Source organism: Rhipicephalus microplus, chromosome 1 (genome assembly GCF_043290135.1).
Source record: "Rhipicephalus microplus isolate Deutch F79 chromosome 1, USDA_Rmic, whole genome shotgun sequence".
In the NCBI taxonomy this organism is placed as follows: Eukaryota; Metazoa; Arthropoda; class Arachnida; order Ixodida; family Ixodidae; genus Rhipicephalus; species Rhipicephalus microplus.
In genome coordinates this window covers 77,162,953-77,177,158 of record NC_134700.1, presented here as the reverse complement: position 1 = coordinate 77,177,158, position 14,206 = coordinate 77,162,953, and the positions used below count along the sequence as shown (strand labels likewise).

The window sequence follows — 14,206 nt, the reverse complement described above, 5'->3', positions numbered from 1 at the left end:
AAAAGCTCCTTCGCGCGTACTTCTACCTGGAAGACACCGCAAAGACCTGGCTCAAAAATCGGGAGCCTGTGCTCCAAACATGGGATGTCATCTGTGACGTATTCCTGCAAATGTTCGCGAGCATCGAGAGAGGGCCGCTGCTTTGCTAGAGACTTGAATTCAGCTCTCAATTGAAAATGTTGCCATTTTCCCAAAAGAAATGACCCGCCTATTCCATCAAACCGACCCGGACATGCCTGAGGAGAAGATAGTTAGCTTCCTCATGCGAGGGGTCAGACAGGAGCTCTTCGAGGGATTGATGAGAAACCTACCGAAGACCGTCCAAGGATTACTCACAGAAGCGACAAATATTGAAAAAAAAACCCCTCGAAATGCGAACACGAAAGTTTGACTGCCGCTTGACTCCAGGATATGCGGAGATACAACCACTATGCTCCGATGATCTGCGCGAGACCATAAGGACTGTTGTGCGCGAAGAACTTTCGCCGAACGTTCCCGTCATGCCAGCCTCAATTTTCGTCGATCGCGGACATCGTCAGAGAGGAAATCCAGCAATCAGTGGGTATCCCTGAGGCATCTCAACCGCAACCTCAAGGCATGAGCTACGCTGCTGCTGCCTGACGCTGTTCTCCACGCCCACGTCAAGAGGCTGTCCCGCCGCATTTTCGTCGCCAGACACTGCCGCTGCAGCCGCCGACGCCATACCGTCCACCCGCTGGCTAGCGCAATGCTCCGAAAGAAACCGACGTGTGGCGCGCCCCTGACCACTGGCTTCACTGCTACCACGGCGGGGTGGCGGGGAAGCTGGCCACACCTGCCATCGCTGCCAATGCCGCCAGGTGGGACTACGAGGTTTTGCCGTCGACGCGCCGCGTCCACAGTGGGGTGAAAGACCACGTGACATCGATGACTATCACGCTGGAACAAAGAGGACACCCCGATGATCTTCTCGTTCACCCTCACCCGGCCGCTACGTGTCACCGCACCGTCGTCAGTACACTGCCCCAAGTCGGGGCCGGTCACCTAGCCCGTATCAGGAAAACTAAGCGCAGCAACCCATGGAGGTGCGGTTGCTGCACCGCGAACTGCCGAAGATTTTCCACCGCTAACGACACCACCACGACGAAAGTTGAAGCACCCGCCGTCACCTCAACGCAGCGCTGACGTCGAAACTTCGTGAGCAGAAGTCCTGATTACGCAACGTTGAAACAGTGGTGCAAACCGTCGCAGTCGTGACCCGACGCCACGGCCTAACTGCAACACGAGACGGCGAAATATAGCAACCTTGACGTTCTTATCGATGGCCGCAGGGCGACCGCTCTCATCCATAATGAAGCCGACTATTCCGTCATCAGTGGGTTGCTCACCGCGAGGATGAAGAAAGTTAGGACAGCTCGGCTAGGCCCTAAAATCCCCACAGCCGGAAGCCAAGCCATCTAGTTGCGCCGGCAGGAATCTGCACAGCGAGAGTTACCATTACCTAAGTATTTTTACCGCAGACTTCGTAGTCCTACAGCGTTGCTCGAGAGTTGTCATTCTTAGCATTGATTTCTTATGCCTCCAAGGTACATTCATCAACCTGAGAACAAAGTGAATAACGTTATCCACAGAAGAAGCACTACCGCCAAGCACGCGGTCAGGGAACCACGCCTTGAATATACTGGGAGAACAAGTCGCCATTCGGCCTCGCTCTAGTGTCATTATTTCAGTCGGTGCTCCAAAATCACTTGACTTGGAAGGCGTCGTTGAAGGCATGCAGTTAGCATCTGTTGGTCAGCCGCAATATTTGCGTCGCAAGAGAAATTGCCGAGCTGCGGGGAGGCCAAGCAACGGTTATGCTAACGAATTTCAGCAATGAGTACAAACACGTGAACAAAGGAACGACGGTCGCATACATCGAAAAAATGATGGAAGCCACCAGTGTTTTCGCCTTCGCCAACTTGCGGAACCTTCTCAGAGGAACCAAGCCCCTCCCTCAGCTTTCAATGTCAGTCCCAGCCTCTCAAACTACAATCAACAGCAGCTCAAGACCCTGCTCCTGCAATACGAATATTGCTTTTCGTCGTCGTCAAAACTTCGGCAGACCCCAATCACGAAACATCGCATCATAGCAGAGGTAAACGCCAGACCACTTCGACAGAGTCCGTACAAGGTTTCGACGCGAGAATGCGAGGCCGTAAAGAGACAAGTTGATAAAATGATACAGGATGACATCATCCAGCCGTTCAAGAGTCCATGGGCGTCCCCCGTGGTGTTAGCAAATAAGAATGATGGAACCCTACGCTTCTGCCTCGATTATCGCCGCCTGAACAAAATCACATACAAGGACATGTATCCTCTCCCACGAATAGACGACGCACTATATCGGCTCCACAACGCGAAGTACCTTTTGTCGATGGACCTCAAGACTCGCTATTGGCAAATCGAAGTCGACGAAAGAGACCGAGGGAAGACGGCGTTATTTACACCAGACGGTCTCTTCGGAGTTCAAGGTGATGCCCTTTGGTCTTTGCTCGGCGCTTGCCACTTTTCAACGCGTTAAAAATACAGGACGGACAGGATTGAAGTGGCAGACTTGCCTTGTGTACTTGAACGACGTCGTCGTGTTTTCCTCGAGTTTTGATGAGCATCTTTGGCATCTTGAAGCTGTACTTCAAGCCATCATGACGTCCGGACTCACTCTGAAGCCAGAAAAGTGCAGATTCGCATACGAGGAGCTCTTGTTCGTGGGGCACGGTATTAGTAATTCTAGAGTCCGTCCCGATCCGCGGAAAACAGCCGCCATCGCCGACTTCCCGCCGCCCACTGACAACAAGGCAGTGCGCCTATTTCTGGGCCAGTGCGCCTATTACAGGTGGTTCGTCAAAAACTACGCCCGCATCGCCGATCCACACACTAACCTTACCAGGGCTGACGTGGAGTTCAAGTGGGAAACGCCGCAGTAAAAAGCTTTTCAGGACTTAAAGGAGTACTGACAACAAATTTCAAGATCGAGATGTGCCCATCATTCGTTCGCTTGGTATGCATAGATCTTCTTGGCCAAATTCGAACGGCATCCATCACGTGGAAGTTATTTTCATTCCATATCAAGCAGCATAGAAAAGCTAAAGAGAAAAAAAAAAATGAAAAATACACAGCCCTGCGACATCGACACTACTGCTACGTATTCGGTTTGATACATTCCACAAATACCATCCGGAGTGACGATGCCCTAGTAGTGATGACGTGTACGATCCGAGTGTTCTTATCGTGGCGTTGACTGGTGCCGAAGCGCAGAAACGCACTCGCTCGTCTGATCCTCGTCGCACCGGTTTGAATATTATCATGAAATTATCGAGATAAAAACCACCTTTAAAAGAATGGCGAAAGAAAAAGAGCATAATTAAACGGGTGCTTGTCGGTCAGCATGTCGGGCAATCGTTGTGAGTTGCAGTCGTCTAGTTCAAAGCACGGATAATGCACAATGAGCGTGTCTTTTCATATCACGTATGTGTTACGCATCAACACGACCAGAAGCAATCAAAAGTAGAACAGCGTATACTCAGATATTATTGCTGACAAGCAACATGTATGTATTGTTGAATTTAGGTTCATATGTAGATATTGCGGCTCCAGATGAGAGGCTGAATAGGTGGGCCCATCTGGAGCCGCAAAAAAGAACCTGACAAGTAGGAAATGTAGTCTATTTTTCCGCTGATGCTCATTTTCGATAGCTATATTGCATTGACCCCTCTGCGTATACCTGAATGTTTTGCACGCCAAAACACATCAGTATACATAACTGAGACCCACCAGTGAACATTGCTGAAGCGTGCATCCACGGGCACCTCTGCAGTGCTGCTTGGAACGACACTCATTTCAGAATACTGTTCTGCAAAAGGTCGATCAAAGCAAAATTAATTCGCAACGTCGCGAATCGCGGGGATTCCAAGCTCCAGAATATTACGTCGAATCCAAGTCGATACTTTGTACGGCGACGACAGCAATGCACATGACAAGACATGACTGAATGTGTCGACCTAGCAGACGAAATGTTTGCGGAGCAGCTGAGCCTGACGTCACTCTATTCTGTGGAGAAGTGGTCAGCTGCGGCGTGATCTGGAGGTGACCACGAGGGAGCGCCACATCTGGTGCTCCCAGCGCTGGTGCTCCCAGGTTTGGTTCAGACTGTCACGGTGGATGGACGTGTTTATTGAGCCCTCCCGATCGACTGCGCAGATAAGTGTTTTGCATGTTTTGAGCTTGTCATTATAATTATAAGGCAGCAATTATAATCCTTGTAGCAATTATTTTATTCTACGGCTTTTTTGGGGGTTAGTCACCAGGTATTTATTAGTTTGAGCGTGTGTGTGTGTTCGATTTTTGTTTTTTTGTAGCTTTTTTTGCCAACCCGTGGGTGAGGTGCACGTACATTGAACACGCAAAATTTTGTAGTATAGCTTAGATTTTCTATTTTTCATAGGGCAGGGCTCGAGTTTTGTATTTATTGAGTGAGACAAGTCATAGTCAGAAAGACATGGTTAAAAAGACTGTAAAGTGTTGAGGATGTGGGGTGGGTTTAAAAGTGGACCCAAATGTAGAAGCGGAAGGAGAAGAGGCTGACGCGAAGTGTAGTCAATGTGAGGTTGAGGAAAAAATGGAGAAAATGATGGTTGCCCAGAATGACCAGCTGATGAGAATCACCGAGCTCGAGACTGCATTGGCGAAAGAGGAAGAGAAAATGAGGGCTATGAGAGAAAGGCGGAAGTCCGCCGACGAAGCACTAGCCAAGGTGAACAGAGGAGTGGCCTACGGGGAGAACAGTAGAGAACTGGCAATCAGAACGGCGGAGAAGAAAGAGCAAGCAAGTTTGAAAAAACAGGATCAGCCGGTTCAATTGTCGCAAGGCCCAGCTTCAGCGAAGTAGTGGTGGTGCTGGGAGGGGACAAAGCAGCCGGCGTCACGGGTGAAACCCCCAGGTGCAGGATGTTCCAGCTGACAAGTCACAGCATGTGATAATCGCCGGGAACTCGAATTTAGTTCGATGCACAAAAGCCATCAAATAGAGGGTAAGAGGTGACAAGAGGGTTGCAGTAGGGGCGTTTCCAGGACGCAAGCTGGAAGCAGTCATGAGGCAAGCGAGCGCAAAACTCAAAACTACAGCTGATAGACGAAACCTCGTGATAATTTCTTTGGGTAAACGATGTCGTAAATGAAGATACAGCTGGACTAGCCACCACTCTGCCGAAAGACGTCGATGACATGCGCGCCACTTCTCCTCAAGTACAGGTAGTGATATGCACGATACTGGAGGTACCGGTGCGTGATAGCAACCTGCAAAAAGCGGTTGTCAAACCAAGCGATATGGCGGATGAGTCGAAAAAAAAGGCTTTGAGGTAGTGGAAATAAACAGAGAGGTGCATAGGTGGAATGGTTTTCAACGAGACAGAATCAACTTCGATGGGAGGCTAGGTCATGAGGTGGGTTGGCGACTTGCAGGACGCGCAGTAGCTTTTTTGGGGGCAAGCGGGCCCTTCGGGGTGCAGGATAGTTAGTAACAAGGGAAACAACCAGGGAGACTCTTTGACAAGTGGTATGGACAGATATGATTCCAAAGTGGCACCAGTATCTAAGATAGGTAGAGTCCAGGGCAGAAATATATGTAGCCACGAGCGCCGAGTCAATTCAGACATAGGGTATATTAACATACAGGGTGGTAGGAACAGGCTGAAGTGGGAAGAGATAGAAGAACAGCTAAGGGAGGGGAGGCCGATGGTATACGGTTTTGTGGAAACACATCTCAGCGACATCGAACCTCCCAACAATCCGGACTACGCGTGGGAATATTGTAATAGAACAGAAGGCAGCAGGAAGGGGTGGTGGTATTGGGGCATTCTTTCATAGAAGTACAGACTGGCAAAAGGGTCAAGCAGGAGTGCAAGGAACATTTATGGCTAAAAGGAAACGTGGCAGGGTAAATGACACTTCTTGGTTTTGTGTATTTGTGGACGGGAGCGAAGGCCAGAGAGGAAAACCAGGTAATGGTAGAGTGTATATCAAATGGCATTGAGGAGTTAGGAGCAGAGTGCGAGATAAATATACTAGGAGATATGAATGGGCACACAGAAGATATAGATGGGTATACCGACCCGACAGGCAAAATGATCTGGATATGTTTGAAAGACTTGATTTGGTCGTTTGCAACAGTACCGAGAAGTGTGAAGGGCAAATAACATGGGAGGTAGAAAGGCTGCAGTGGACGATAGATTATGCACTGATGTCACATAGGATGTATGATAAGCTCTGGGGAATGCACATAGATGAAGGTGGCGCCAGAAATCTGGGTAGGGACTACAAACGTACCAAGCTAAGTTTTGGAAAAGCAGTGAAAGTAGGAAGGAGACAAGATGAGCAACTACAGGAAAATTTTTATTCAGAAAGGCAACTGGAAATAGCCACTAAACAAATTGAGAAAGTAATCACAGAGAATAATAAAACAGTGTGGTAGTAAATTAGACTGTTTGTGGTAGTAAACAGTAAATTAGACTGTTTGAGCTAGAGCTTGCTAAGGCACGTGGCAAGTCACACCGAAAAAGAAGACACAAACCCAAAATTTGGTGGGATGAGGAAGTTAAGAGAGCCATAGCGAAACGTCAGGAAGGCTCTGGGCAACAGAGACATGCTAAGCAGAGTGGTGAACCGACAGATTATGTTGAAAGAAAATGCGAAATCTTTTTAAGCGGTAAAAGGAATGCATCCCTTCTGATCAATGAAAAGATTAGAAGAAAGGGAGCTCAGTGGCTGGCAGAAGTACATAAAAAGATAGAAGGGCAGCTGCGAAATTTTGGAACCATTTAAACTACCTAAGAATTGAGACGAGCCTAGAGCAGAGGTTTATACCTACAGCTCAAGGTGCTAGGCTAGAAGGGGACGAAGCTATTGAATATATAAGAACAAGGGTGACAGAAAATTTTTAACAAAGAAGTGTTTTATGCACCACAATAGACAAGGATGATTCAAGCGGCACAATGGCTCCATTTTCACAACGAGAGTGGGAAAGGGCTGAGAAAAGGTTTCCTAGTAGTACACCAACAGGCCCAGAGGGCATTCCAATTATGCTGATAAACACATTAGGCATGAAGTCTAAGCTGGCTTTGAGAGAGGCCGTGAGCAAAATAATAATCGATGGTGAAGTTCCCGATGGATGGAAATATAGCAGGATGACCATGATCTATAAAGGAAAGGGGTACAAAGCTGACATAAACAACTACCGTCCTATAACAGTGACATCAGTGGTCTACAGGCTGGCGATGCAGATTATAAAGGAAAGACTGCAGGCATGGATAGAGGATGAGGGGGTGCTGGAGGAACTGCAGAATGGGTTTCGGAAACACAGGAGGTTGGAAGACAATCTTTTTTCACTAACGCAGTGCATCGAAATAGGGAAAAAGGAACACAGACCTCTGTGGCTAGCATTTTTGGATATCAAGGGAGCGTACGATAGCGTCGTTCAAGAGGAATGGTGGGGAATACTGGACACACTAGGCGTGGAAGTTGTAGTCACTAATTTTTTAAAGAAGATCTATAAATGTAACAAGGTAGTTATAAAGTGGGAAAAACAGGTATCCAAGCCTGCAGAGGTAAAACAGGGGCTTAGGCAGAGGTGTCCCCTGTCACCCTTATTATTCATGATGTACCTACAAAGATTAGAGGCCAAAGTAGAGGTAAGTAGACTGGGCTTGAACATCTCTTTAGTCAAACAAGGGAAACTCATTGATCAGGCACTACCAGCATTGATGTGCGCAGATGATATAGTGCTAATGGCCGACAACAAGGAAGAATTGCAGAGATTGGTGGACATCTGCGGAAATGAGGGAGATAGAATAGATTTCAGATTCAGTAAGGAAAAATTATCAGTCATGATTTTTAATGGCAATTAAGGTAGTGAGCTTATAATACAAGAGGTCACACTAGAGATAACAGTTAAATTCAAATATCTGGGCGTATGGATAAGCAATGGGGTCGAGTACCTAACGGAACACGAAATATACGTGACGACTAAAGGTTACGGAAATACAGCGGCAAGGAAAAACAGAGCACTGTGGAATTACAATAGGTATCAGGTTGTGAGAGGAATATGGAAAGGGGTCATGGTTCCTGGTCTGACGTTCGGCAATATGGTCTCGTGGATGAGATCAGAAGTTCAAGCAAGATTAGAAATTAAGCAATGTGGAATAGGTAAGCTTGCCTTAGGAGCTCACGGGAATACACCAGTTCAGGGAGTACAAGGTGATATGGGATGGGCATCATTTGAGGGTAGGGAAGCTAGCAGCAAGATAAAATTTGAGAAGCGATTGAGAGAAATGGGGGAGGAGCGTTGGGCTAGGAATGTATTCAGCTACTTGTACATGAAGAATGCTGATACAAAATGGAGGAAGCAAACCAGAAAATTCACTGGTAAATACTTAGAAAACAGCAGGGGGCCAAACCAAAAAGAATTATCGGTTAAGAAGAAGGTGAAGGAAACGGAGACCGATATGTGGAGAATTGGCATGATTAAGAACTCCGAACTAGAGATCTATCTAACTTTTAAGCAGGAAATTGCCGAAGAAAGCATCTATAATAATACTCGGGGTAGTTTTCTACTGTATGAGGCCAGGACAGGATACTGTGAACCAAGACATATTGGGCCTAATACGCAGGGGTAGACAGGGTATGCAGTGCGTGTGGAGAGGAAGAAACTGCCGAACACTTGATAATGTTCTGTAAAGGGCTTCACCCTATAGTTCAGGATGATGGCGCAGAGTTTTTCAAAGCACTGGGGTTTAGGGACAGGGAGGGCAAAATAGAGTTTATGCGGGTAGAATTAACTAGAAGGAGGTTATCTGATTGGTGGCTAAAGTCAAGGCACGAGTAAAAATTAAACCCCTGACTGCAAAGTACGAATCCTTAACCTAACTATTTAAATTAAAAAAAAATAAATGTAGTTTTGGTTCATTAAGTACTACTGCTTGGTGGCGCTAGCCAGCGCCCATTCTGAAGGATACAGCCACGTCCATCCGTCCATCCATCCGTCCATCCGTCCGTCCATCCATCCGTCCGTCCGTCCGTCCATCCGTCCGTTCGTTCGTCCGTCCGTCCGTCCGTCCATCCGTCCGTCCGTCCATCCATCCATCCATCCATCCATCCATCCATCCATCCATCCATCCATCCATCCATCCATCCATCCATCCATCCATCCATTGCCGCTATCGGTGATGACACGTGCATGGGCTGTGCTGTATTCTTAACGTGAAATTATCCAGGTCTTATCGGTCTACTGTTGTATAAACAGCGTGTGTGATCGCAAATAAAACATTAGTTTCAAGTTAGCGCTGTGTGTGTGTGCATCTCTCCTTTGTGTGTGTCCTTGTCGTGGTGCGCTATACCAGTGAAAATGATGAAACTCTGGATAGCCCAGAAAATTTCCGTAGATTCTTCAAAAATTGAGAATTATGCTTTGAAAGCGGTAGCACATCTCAAAGTGGGAGCACCACGCGTTTGTTGTCTTCGAATTTCGGCACTAAATTACACTGTATTAGAGCTTCCCTATCGGCGACAGTTATAGCGCGAGAACAGAACGACGACAAAGGTACACGAAGGAGACGAGCGCTAAAAAAACTGGCAGCTGGATCCCACGTACAGTGGGCATCGATGATATGTGAAGCACGAAAGAGAAAGGTTGATATGTCACTTTAAAATCAGCACAATTTTGCGAGGGGGGGGGAATAAATGATGCCGTACGTGACTTACGTGTCGTGATTATCATGTTTGGATGTGTGGTTTACCTTGGTCATCTATTCACGTCACGTGAAACCAAATTTAGTGTCTGTGGAGCTTGCGAAATGGCCGCGAGCACGCTATAAGCGTAGTATGTTGTCATGTTATTACATGACATACTTGTGAGGATGATCATGTTTGCACCAGTCATATACTTACGTTATCTATTGAAGTCATCAAAATCATAACGCTATCGCGTTATTTTCTTGTTTGCAGTAACCCCCTTGACTGAGCAAAACGGCCGCGAGTTCATGAAGGGCCCAATATACTCCAATGTAGCGTTGACGCGCGCGCACGCTAGAAACAGCGACGCTACGTTAGCAAAACGTGAGCACTCTATAATATGACTCCAGGAGCGACCGGCGCGACCAGCGTTCATCGGCGCGGCCCAACGGCAACCGACGCGATATGCGACATGCTGCATTTCGCACCGATGCACTACCCAGACAACACTGCGTCTCCCTTTTTTTTGTGACGGAGGGACGCCGGACGCGCTGAAACGCGCATGCGTCAAAGCAACGCGGCGCGGCGCGCGCATGCGAGTACATGGCAACACCGGCGTGACGTGACGAAATAAACGCCGGCGTGCACGTGTGCCGGGTTATGTCGAAATGTATTGGCGCCTTGACTGTGGCATGTAGTCACGTTCTCTCATGATTATCATGTTTGCACCAGCCGCATACCTCCGTCATCTGTTGACGTCACATGATACAAACTTAGGCATATGTGAAGCTAGTGAAACGGCCGCAAGCGCATCATGAGTGTGGCCCGTAGTGAGGCTCTTACATGACACGCATGTCGTGATAATCATGTTTGCATGTGTCATTCGCCTATATCGTCTGTTCACGTCGTGTAATACAGAGTTCGGAACATGTGAAGCTAGCGAAATAGCCGCAATCATATCATAAGTGCAGCATGTAGCCATGTTACATGACACGCATCTCATGTTTATTATGTTTGCGCTAGTATCATACCTTCGTCATCCATTCACGTCCCGTAATATGAAGTTTGGTATAAGTGAAGCTAGCAAAACGGCCACCAGCTCATCATTAGCGTGGCATGCAGTCATGCTGTTACATGACACGCATCTGATGATTATTATGTTTGCACCAGTCACATATCTTCGTCATCCATGCATGTACCGTAAAGCCTCATATGGTATATGTGACGCTAGCGAAACGGCCGCGAGCGCGTCACAAGCGTGGCAGGTATTCATGTTGTTACATGACACGCACGCCATGATTTTCATGTTAGGGTCTGTCACTTCTGTTCGCCATGTAATCATGTCAAACCATAACAGTTTTGCAACATGCCATGGGAACGAAACCACCGCAAGAGCTGCAGGACCACAGAGCGTAAATGATGACACTCATGACATACAGTTCATGATTTTCATATTATGACTAGTCCAATATGTTCTACATATAACCATGTTATGCCATACCAAGTTTGATTTCGATACCATAGTCGAAACGACCCGGAGAGCTAAAAGTCGTAGGCGGCTAGATATATATATATATATATATATATATATATATATATATATATATATATAGATCGATAGATAGATACGCTCAAAGTCGCCGAAGTTCACGAAAAAATGCTTCGCATTTGAAATGAAGATTGCGATGAGGGTTCTGAGGACTGATTGATGAAGAGAAACACACGAAAAGAGCCCGAATAACAAGAAATGTAACTTAGAAGTGTGGCGGTTCGGGCTAGTTGGTATGACATTACGAGAGGTATAGCGCGAGAACGGAACGACGCCAGTCTCCTTCGTGTCCCTTGGTCGTTGTTGCATTCGCGCGCTCCAAGTATCGTCTTGTCATAACAACTAGCCCAAACCGCCACATTTCTAACTCCCTATCGGGGCCGCCTGATGCTCCGGCGTGGACAGGGGCGCCCCTAGTGGTTGCTGCTTTCCCTATACGACTATTTCGCCGAAGCTTGATGACCAGTAAGTGTATTGAAGGACTATAGTATTACCATAAACCAAATCGCCATAAAGGTTCGCTATTGTAAAATATATAATAACGAATTGCAATGAAAAAAACGAGAATAATAACGTCCGCCAACGGGCGACGAATCGATGACCTCTTGCTCAGCAGGACGCGTCGCGAAACCACTACGCCAGAGAACAGACGTTGTCCTGGTTGCAGGCGGTGAGCCATTTATATACACCATATACTATTAGCAGTCCCCAGACCTCTGTAACTTAAGCGCGTTGTTGTCAGCGGTAGTGAGATGGCGCGAAGAGCGCGCTCTAAAGTTCGTCTCTCCACGCATTGCAATGCGCGCACGCCTCCACAGAGCGTGGTCACTCATGCGTGCACGCTTATCTCGTTAGTAGGGCTCTTTGTACCACTTCGGTTTCCGTCGCAAGCTAGCTTTAAACTTACAGCACTTAAGCAGGTTTTGCTCACTGCCACAGCCGAGTTTACAAACAGTTACCCTGTTTCTACTTGACGTGCACGCTGTAAGTTTCGAGCTGCTTGCTTTTCTTCGCGTGCCATTACTATTTGTTGCTGCAGCGTTCACTCCTTCGTCCTTGTTGCGAAACAATGCACAATAAACGCTCAACTGTCTTTATGAAGACACCTTTCACTTTCATATCATACTGGCTCCTAAAAACAGGGGTCAGTCACGTTATTTTACTAGCTTTCAGCATGTAATCATCTGAAAACTTTCTAGAAGTTGAATGAACTTCGGTAATTTTTTCTTTTTTAAAATTTTATTACTGCTTTTTTTCCCTGCTGCCTTGTGCTGTACTTTTTCGTACGAGAAACGTTTCTTTTGCCTGCGGTGCATTCTATTGCTTTTTGTTGCGTTGTTAGCTAGTTGAATCAACATTTATACATTCGAAGCTGTAGGCAGTCCCGACTCAGTCTCCGACTGAGGTATTTCCTTCGGTTTACAACAATATTGTAATTGATTTATTACCATTATAAAATCACTTTTGACTCTACATCCTTAATATATGAAATATAGAGTATGGTTCTTCTTTCTTGACCAATTATTATAGTCGCGGTGACGAAGCGAACAAGTGATGCAAAGACAAAGAGTAAATTCAGTCACCATTGATTATAATATTACTTCTTATTCCCCAAAATTCTTGCCGAAAAACCTGCTATCAATCTTTGCAAGTTTCTGTCTTGTCTACATATGATGAAATGAAAACTAAACAAATCTAGAAAAGCTGAAGAAACGTGGCAATATATCAGAAAAGATACATGCAAGCAAAAAAACAGAACTAAAGAACTGCATCTGTACGCAACAAAGGATTTCAGCAGCAGATTTTGGAAACGTGAAAATCACGAAGGAAACGATTTGTGAACGGATACCTTAGCAAATATTTGTCAAGACGACTCTTTCTGTAATTTTGTCCCGCATTCTACGGCTATGAACAAATTTTACCGCTGACCTGTTTTTTGCAGATACATTGCCTAGAAACAGCTTCTTCGCTGTAGCTTACACGGACTAATAGGACCTAAATTAGTCACCGGAATACATCAAAATAAAAGCGCTTGGGGAGGGGAGTTACAACCGAAATGCCAAGAAGTGAGAAGTATGTATCTTCATGAAGCCTAGAAAGGGCAACATTCCTCGTGTAGCAACAACATGCGTTATTTCTGGAGAAACTGCATACTTCGTACGTCCGGAAAAGGTAGTGCGTCGCCCTGTGTACAGGTAGCTACAGGTAGCTCATACCCTATAGCATGTGCTGTGCTATAGTGCCGCGCACTTTATGGTTAAGATATAAATAAGACGCAGGTCTTTTCTCTCGGTGCGGTAGCGTCGTTTCATTGGGCCAGCGTTTCAATCAGTAACGCCAAGTCGGATACTAAAGCAGTTGAATATTTGACAAAGCGTGGGCTTGGTGGTGTCGGTAGTCCAATTCACTATTTTAGCGCTGTGTGAGTTTATGTGCTTCCACACAAATAAGATGTATTAATTACACGAACACTTCTAACCACTTCCTATGTGCTTGCCACGATCAGGAGAGTACCCTCACATTGAACGTTCTGAATAATAATCTACTCATTCGGTGCAGTAGCTTTCTCGTCGCTTCGTTTTCGTTGAATTGAAAATGACTTTCAGTATATTGTAACGCACTCTTGAATGAATTTTTTTAATAGGCTAAGGTAGGAAGGGTGAACCTGTGCCCGAGAATAATAACATAGCTAGATTGTCTCGAGGATTCACTCCTGCCTCTTCTTTTACGCTCTTCTTTTTTCCAACACGGTTCGCGCGCAGCTGGGTTCCGCAGGCTCGTGCGTCGCAAATCACCTAAAAGGCACAAGTATTTGCTAGCGAGCGTAATTTGAAGTCACATTGTGTCATTGCCCCCCTTTCCAGAGTGCATCGTCCCGATGCTTGTGTCGAACTGGTTGCATGGCAGTCATTCACA

At 46.4% G+C, this 14,206-nt stretch overlaps 1 pseudogene; it reads right to left on the bottom strand.

The window, feature by feature from the left end:
- Positions 1–535: 535 nt before the first annotated feature.
- The window catches only part of LOC142765417 (uncharacterized), a 55,730-nt pseudogene continuing 42,059 nt past the window's right edge, over positions 536–14,206 (bottom strand).